The sequence below is a fragment of the Podarcis liolepis genome (assembly GCF_965112155.1).
Source record: "Podarcis liolepis genome assembly, chromosome: 10".
NCBI lineage: Eukaryota > Metazoa > Chordata > Lepidosauria > Squamata > Lacertidae > Podarcis > Podarcis liolepis.
In genome coordinates, this window is record NC_139562.1 from 65884084 (window position 1) to 65892844 (window position 8761).

The 8761-nt window shown below is 46.0% G+C and overlaps 1 long non-coding RNA gene across 1 annotated transcript in view; it reads right to left on the bottom strand.

Annotated features, from left to right (window-relative positions):
• The window catches only part of LOC310687988, a 446375-nt gene extending 440451 nt beyond the window's left edge, over positions 1 to 5924 (bottom strand). The window contains exon 1 of the long non-coding RNA XR_014516715.1: positions 5797 to 5924. This is a non-coding gene — a long non-coding RNA (uncharacterized lncRNA). The remainder of the gene's footprint in view (positions 1 to 5796) is intronic.
• Between the last annotated feature and the right edge of the window lie 2837 nt (positions 5925 to 8761).

An 8761-nucleotide genomic window follows, 5' to 3' on the forward strand; every position in this document is an offset into this window, starting at 1 on the left:
TCCGAGTCCTGCACTCAAGTATAAGCCGAGGGGGGCTTTTTCAGCATAAAAAAAATGTGTTGAAAAAGTCAACTTATACTTGAGTATATTCGGTATGTTATTATTCAAATCAATAGCTTTTTATCTAGAATTGTGTGGTGGCTTAACAAACATGTCCTACTTATTGAGTCTATTTAATTTGAACCCCCCCCCCAAAAAAAACCCCTCATTTCCCATAAAGGGAAAGGGGCCCCTGACCATTAGTTCCAGTCGTGGACGACTCTGGGGTTGCGGCACTCATCTGGCATTATTGGCCGAGGGAGCCGGCGTACAGCTTCCGGGTCATGTGGCCAGCATGACTAAGCCGCTTCTGGCGAACCAGAGCAGCGCACGGAAACGCCGTTTACCTTCCCGCCGGAGTGGTACCTGTTTATCTACTTGCACTTTGACTTGCTTTCGAACTGCTAGGTGGGCAGGAACAGGGACCAAGCAACAGGAGCTCACCCCGTCACGGGGATTCAAACCGCCGACCTTCCAATCGGCAAGTCCTAGGCTCTGTGGTTTAACCCACAGCGCCACCCATGTCCCACCAATGGCATGCATAAACATCAGCAAATGGCACAATATTTTCACTTTTGAGTCAAGCAACTAATCCAATTTCCCCTGGATACTGGTATGAGTGCCTGATGCTACAGAATCATTCATATTCATGATATTGCACACTCTTCCATTGTTCTTTCTGCACACTTTCCCGTATTCAGAAATGCTCTGTCTGAAACTCACTGCTGTTTGGTTGAGTTTGTTTAGCTTGACATTCACTGCTGTTATTTCCATTCATGTTTTCCTTGCGATGATCGTCTTTACAACATACGCGAATCGCCGCTCCATCTGTTCCTGCAACTCATTTTCTGGCTCGGCTTCCTGACGCTCTGCTACACATCAAACTGTTTGCTAATTGGGTTCTGCACAGACTACATCTCTTATGTCATTTGGCTTATTTGTGAACCAGCCACACGAGTATTTTTAGATACTCACGGCAAAGACAGAAGAAGTTAGCCCTTCTAATGAATACCAGCACTCTTGAGACTTGTATAATTGAGAATGCTCTCCCCTCCCTCCATCCTTCCATTTAAAAATAGATATAAATGCAGCCACTCCTGGGGTGATGTTCTGCAGACCTCCAGCTACAGTTTCCCAGACCGTGATGGAGGAGGTTAGCATAAAATCTTCACAAGGACAAAGTGAGCTCGGCTGAATGAGTTCATTGATCTCTCCCAAATCATGTCTCTCCACATTACACTCAGTTCGATAACCTCTTCTCCCACTCGAAGAATGAAATCCCTGGCAATCAGCAACCCCTAATTTTAAAAGAGTATCAAATACATTCTTGTAGTCAAATGATGGCTAGATGGCTGCTTAGTGTAGTGTGTCTGGTTCTGACTGACAGGAAAGGTACTGCCTGCCGCTGAACACCAGAAGGGATTCTGGAAGCAGTTGCCATGGTGAGCCCGGGGAAGTCAGCACCTAAAGTTGGTAGGTGATAAAAGCCAGTGGGTTTCCTAAAACCATCTGTGCTGGTATGCTGTCAAGTTTTAAATTGCACAGGACACTTTTTTCATACTCCTGGGATGCTAACAGATGTGGGGTGAACTGATAGCTGGAGATCTGTTAGTATTTAAGCAGGGTTCCTCCATATTTGTTAGTTTTGCCCAGGAATTAAGAACTATCAGATACAGGGCATGACAATCATTAAGACTATAAATGGGAAAGGAGTATTGCGTGATCAGACCCAGAGTAAGGTAAAGGGACCCATGACCATTAGGTCCAGTCGTGACCGACTCTGGGGTTGCGGCGCTCATCTCGCTTTATTGGCCGAGGGAGCCGGTGTACAGCTTCTGGGTCATGTGACCAGCATGACTAAGCCGCTTCTGGTGAATCAGAGCAGCACACGGAAACGCCGTTTACCTTCCCGCCGGAGCAGTACCTATTTATCTACTTGCACTTTGACGTGCTTTCGAACTGCTAGGTTGGCAGGAGCAGGGACCGAGCAACGGAAGCTCACCACGTCGCGGGGATTCGAACCGCCGACCGTCTGATCGGCAAGTCCTAGGCTCTGTGGTTTAACCCACAGCGCCACCCGTGTCCCTTCAGACCCAGAGACCTCCCCCCTAAATAAATTCACACTTGACTCAAATTTTAGTTTTGGTTTTTGGCAGAATTTAGGCCACAACTTTATTGATTACAGAAGGTGAGTGGTTGCATAGGCTCTGGTTCGACTAGCTCCCTGCACCCTTGCAGGCAGTGCTGACCCAGGGCACCAGCATAGGTCAGCCAAGGGTGAACACCTGGATAGGCAAAAAGCCGGGAACAGACTATGTTCACCACCCAGATGCCCCCCTGGACTCAGGCACGGGCACAACCCCCTCACAGGGGTTGACCAAACCAGTTGATTCCCTTGATTCCTTTAACAGAATACCCTTCACTTAGAGATGGCAAGAGCGTTCTCCCATCCCTATCACCTGAACCAGAGCCTATCCGCAACCTTACAAGTTGTGACGATTTGCTACGCGGCAGGCGAAACCCAAATGGCAACAGCCAATCAGCCAAGTGGGGAAAATTCCTGCCGTGCCCCTGTCCCAACGACAGACGACACACGATGGCATAGCAAGGTCAAGCGCAAAGCCCTAAAAGTATGGAGAGGTGGGCGGGTGTTCTGAATACATGTGCCAAAAGAGGAAGCCCTGGGTCACGTGCATGGGCATATATAGGTCCCTCGATCCTTTTGGACTGCCCTCCATTGTCCAGATTGAACCCAGCATCAAGGGACCTACCATTCGGGTGTTGTGGCTGACCAATCTTACCCACCCACAACACAGGTGATCAGTCTCCAGGTCTCACCGCAACATGTGCCCTCTTTTAGGGAGGACACGATCTATTGAATCTGATGGCAATATTGCTGGGTCACACAGAAAATCTAGGTAATAAATTAAGATAAATCTCCTATAATGGTAAGGGATGGAATAGATTAAGGTTGACAACATTGACATATTGTTCAATATAAGGAAAACAGATCAAATCACACACAAAATTTATCCTTTCCCCAAGTTTAGGGCAGAAAAGGAAGGTAATTGGATAGTAGGTGTATGTGTGTGGTAGGGAATGAGCTGTCCGTTGGATAGTGTAAGGGCTGTTAGGGCTGCCATATTTTGAACAGCAAAAAAGAAGACGCTATGATGACTCTAATTTTAAATACCCCTACTATATGTAGGCTATAGAAGCTGTGATATATTGCTGAGTAGGGCAGGAGAAGAGAAAGGAAAAAGCATGTCTTCAGCCACCAGTTATGTCTATGTCTCATCCAGAAAGTATAGCCAGAGACATTTTGGCAGATTTTTAAAAATCCACCAGGAAGAAATGTTACCCCTGAAAAGGAGGACATGTCCTGGAAAAAGGGGACACATGGCAACCCTATTTTTTGCAGATAAGTTTCACATTAAATTCTCTACAGCCACTGTTGACAGTTGTTCTGATTATCCGGACCCTAAGATCATCTTCTGAGGCCCTTCTTCGTGTGCCTCCTCCTCAAGAGTTACGGAGAGTGGCAACATGAGAACAGGCCTTCTCTGCAGTGGCTCCCCGTCTGTGGAATACTCTCCCCAGGGAAGTTTGCCTGGTGCCTTCATTATACACCTTTAGGCGCCAGGCAAAAACGTTCCTTTTTAACCAGGCCTTTGGTTGATCTGATTGACATCCTATGCCCTTTTAAAATGTGTTGGGGGGCTATTGGGTTGTTTTTTTAATTATTTTTATTATGTATTTTGTGGTTTTAAAACTTGATTTTATTCTGTGGACTGCCCTGAGACTCCCGGGTATAGGGTGGAATATAAATTCAGTAAATAACAATAAATAAAATTGCCAGTTGCTCTGGAAATTGCAGGTGGGAAAAGCACTGCTGTATTCAGGTTCTGCTTACTGGTGTCCCATGGTCATCATCTGGTTGACTCCTGTGAAAACTGACCCAGCAGACTTTCCTTACATTCTTCTTCCAATATTGTATTTATTAGATCAGAGGTTCCCAAACTGTGGTCCACGGACCACGAGTGGTCCATGAACTTCATTTGGATAGTCTCCAGCAAGTCTAAAGAATGAAATGAGTTGTGGCAGGATGGAGCAGAAGCGGTGTGTGTGTGTGTGTGTGTGTGTGTGTGTGTGTGTGTGTGAGAGAGAGAGAGAGAGAGAGAGAGAGAGAGAGAGAGGAAGCACTTGAAAGGAGCAGAGAGGATTAGGAGCACAAAAATACAGAGCAAGAGGAAGTGACTTGAAAGGAGTGGGAAGGATTAGGAACCAGAAAGACAGGCGGAGAGGAACGGAAGAAGTAACAACAAATAAAAGAAGCAATGAAAATGCAATTGGAAATCATACAGAATGTAGCACAGTGCGTCATAATTGCCACGAAAGGCAGAAAAGTGGTGTGCGAAGACCCTCAGCAGTTTTCAAGTGGGGGGAAAACCGTTGGGAACCACTGCTTTAGATTGTAACTCTTATAAAAGCCAGCTAGGTTGGTGCCATTTCAAGTTTTTCAGCTGCACGGAATATTCCCCTCCCCTGGTGCAGCTTGCAAGCTTGCCACCGTAATGTGACAGCTGGACCCATAAAAGTTATTATCTAAACCATTCGGGACACATTATCTCCCAGCAAAGTACAATGTAAACACTGCCGTAGCTGCCATTGCCATGCCTATGCATTGGCCAACTTTTCAGAGACCAGCCAACGTAACCCTAAAAGAGATGGCACAAAACTGAACAGGGAGAAATTGTGACAGGCAAATAGGGAGGTCAGTCCTGCTACCAGTCAGGATGAGGAAGGTGGATGTACAGTAGGTGCAGATCTGCCTCAGGTGGTAGATGCAGTGGGGCAGTGGCAGCAGCCCCCAACCTTTCCTCCTGTGCTTGCCCACCATTTCCCCCCAATAGTGGGAGTCAGATGTATGCACCAGGCAGCCAGGGTCTGTGCCCCCTATGTTAGCCTGCGTCCTCAGCTGACGTAAAGGAGACTGTCCATTTGCCAGCATGGATATAAGATCCAACTGCCAATCCTAATAATCTTCAGAATTTTGAATATAGGCACTTTAATTCGGGCATTTGAATTATTCCAGAGCACTTGATACCAAGACATGGCAGGTCTGGAAATTAATGCATACAGCAGCTTTTGAAAACATAATTTGGGTACCCTGTTCTGCCCCAAAAGCAAAACCAGAAATCATTGTTCCAGTTTATTTTGAATCATCCTTGTGTGTTTCTTGGGAAATGGGCTGCTTCTCAGGACTTGTCTACAGATACATCTTTACAAAACACTCACATTGTCTGTCATGAATGCATGTATATCTGACAGGCTTCAGGGAAGTGGCTTCCTCCCTCCCTTTTAAAGAGATTTTATGATAACAGTGTGGTGATTACACAGGGTCCCCGGACGTTTCACCATCTATTGATCCCTGTGCCACCACTTTATTTCTTGCTGCCACCACCCAGGCCCTTCCTGGGACAATACTGAGTCCAGTCAGGTTTAAATTGGAACATAAACTTTTGTTTATTTATTGCAGTTTAACAAGCATGTGGTTTCATAAACAGTATCAGTCAATTACATTCACGGGGTACCTATCCCTATCTATAACGTCCACTACCTGCTCTCACTCACTAAACCACCTCTCAGATATTTACTTGTCTACCTAGACCCTAACAGTTCCTGACTCAGCCTATTTCGTTACACTAACTCAACCTACCCACAACTCTAGCCCAGTTCACTCCCACTTCAACCAACCACCCAACTCCCAACAAACTCCTCAATGAACTTTCTCTTTTGCCCCTCCCAGAGCTGGTTTTATAGTCCCTCTGACTCCACCCCCCTGGGTCCTGACTGGGCAACCTGTTTAACTATTTCACCTCCAGCACTCTCTCATACGTTAACGTCACATACAGTGAAAGAACAAAGAGTCCATTCTCGGAGTAAAGGTGCTCCCAATTAAGGTTTCCCCCCACTTCCCCCCAAGTCACTTCCTCGTCTTCCAACCTGATCTTGCAACCACTGTGCCTTCTTTGCAGCTGCCTTATCTACTCTGTGTGATCTTGGATTGATCAGCTGGACACTTTCCAGTGAACCAGAGACTGTTAACTCTCTGAAGAAGTGTGCATGCACACGAAAGCTCATACCAAGAACTAACTTAGTTGGTCTTTAAGGTGCTACTGGAAGGAATTTTTTTTATTCTCTCTCTCCCGGTTCTTCTTCTCCTAGCAGTTCACCACCGAGTTCATCCCAAATTTTGTCTTCTGAACTATGTCCCTCTGCGAACCACTGTTCCAAATCTATACTGTCCCACTGCTCCTGGGAAGATTCAGGATCTGGATCCAGAGCAGGGGGAGTGTGTGTCTCCCACCAGCCCTCTTCAGCAACGTCCCCGACAATATCCTTCTGGTGCTTCTTGTTTTAAAATACAAACGAGCAGCAATCTGGCATGGATCAGGACATAGATTGGCTTTAAAGGAGAATTCACCACAGGACCCATGGCTACAACGGGCTGTACACTGGCCACAAGATTTGACTTGCATCTGTATCTGTTGTTTTGAGAAGCAGTTTGAGCTGTTTCAGAGCAACTCTGCACCGTTCCAATTTGATTTGCTATTTGGGGTCAAATTTGATCTTTGAAAATGCTACCTTTGTCCCATCTACCCCATAATTCACTCTACTGTACAAGTTAAAATAGCTGTAACCACCACCACTGCCCACTTTTTTCACAGAAGTAGATGAAATTTACAAGTATGACAGCACTTTCTCATTGGAGTATGCCTACCAAACAGGAAGTGCATACATTCTGGACGCAGGTGGCGCTGTGGTCTAAACCACTGAGCCTCTTGGGCTTGCCGATCAGAAGGTTGGCGGTTCGAATCCTGCAATGGGGTGAGCTCCCATTGCTGTGTTCTAGCTCCTGCCAACCTAAGCAGTTCAAAAGCATACCAGTGTAAGTAGATAAATAGGTACCACTGTGGCAGGAAGGTAAATGGCATTTCTGTGCACTCTAGTTTCCATCACGGTGTTTCCATTGTGCCAGAAGCAGTTTAGTCATGCTGGTCACATGACCCAGACAGCTGTCTGTGGACAAACGCCAGCTCCCTTGGCCTGAAAGCGAGATGAGTGCCACAACCCCATTGTCACCTTTGACTGGACTTAACTGTCCAAGGGTCCTTTACTTTACCTCTTTTTTTTTAACATCCTGGGTGGGGAAGGGTTGTACTGGCACCTTTAAAATTTGATGCAATTTGCAGGCATGGTAACTGCTTCTGAGGAGATGAAGCAGGCCAAATTTCAGAATGACAGCTGCAGTGGTTCTTCCACAAGGGTAGACATTACTGTTTTGGGGCAGATACAATGGGAATCATGGGGCAAACAAGATGTGTGGCAGGGCAGGGCAGGGCAGGGCAGAGACCATAGATACCCAGGAAAGCATGGGGTGGAGAAAATGCCTCTCTCCCAGCACTGTTAACTGGAATGTGTGGGTGCTTTTGTCCTCCCCAATTAATTTTTGTGGATACAATGGAGAGTAAGGTTTAGAAGACCCATCAGTCTCAGGGATGATACATAAATTTACACCACCCTGGGCTCCTTTGGGAGGAAGGGAGGACAATAGATCAATAACAATAAACAACAATTTAATTGGATGAATACCAAGGCATAATCTGATTTGATGGATACAGAAAAACAAGAAGCACCATGCTTGTGTGTTCAATGCATAATTAGAATTGCATACAGGGAGCGTGGAGATCCACTAGTTGGGATTCACACATAGGATGGCAAAAGTCTTCAGTGGTGAGCCTGCTGGAGTGATTCAGGAGCCTGGAAGTGCACAGGTATGGTGCATGGAAGGTATGCAACCTTCTTGTGGAATGCATGGAGTGTACAATTACATCTCTTCTCTCCCTTGAAGCACAAAAACAACTGAATAGGGCCAAGGTAGCTTGCTATGTGTTTTCTTATCTTTGTGACCTACCATCTCATTATGACTGGGAGTGGCCGCCGAGACCATATAACACCAGTCCTGAAAGACCTACATTGGCTCCCAGTACGTTTCCGAGCACAATTCAAAGTGTTGGTGCTGACCTTTAAAGCCTTAAACAGCCTCGGCCCAGTATACCTGAAGGAGCATCTCCACCCCCATCGTTCAGCCCGAACACTCAGGTCCAGCACCGAAGGCCTTCTGGCGGTTCCCTCACTGCAAGAAGTTACAGGGGACCAGGCAGAGGACCTTCTTGGTAGTGGCGCCCACCCTGTGGAACACCCTCCCATCACATGTCAAGGAAATAAACAACTATCTGACTTTTAGAAGACATCTGAAGGCAGCCCTGTTTAGGGAAGTTTTTAATGTTTGATTCTTTGTTGCATTTTTAACATTCTGTTGGGAGTCACCCAGAGTTGGTTTATCATCATCATCATCATCATCATCATCATCATCAAAACTCCTACTGGGAAGAACCGCAATCATTGTACCCACACTTAAAAATTAAATGGCAGACTTTCATTTCTGCAGTCCTTGTTTTGGAATTGAAAACCAGTATCATTTCCCCCATAGCTGTACCTCAAAGTGTGACTCATTTCATATCAGAGGCATAGACACCTTAATGAGCTTGTGCCACTGTTATTAGGCAGGGTTCTCATCAAAGAAGTGCAAAATGTAAATTTTAATGTTCCCCAAACAGGAACAGGAACAGATATGGCAATAAATGATACATTTAAT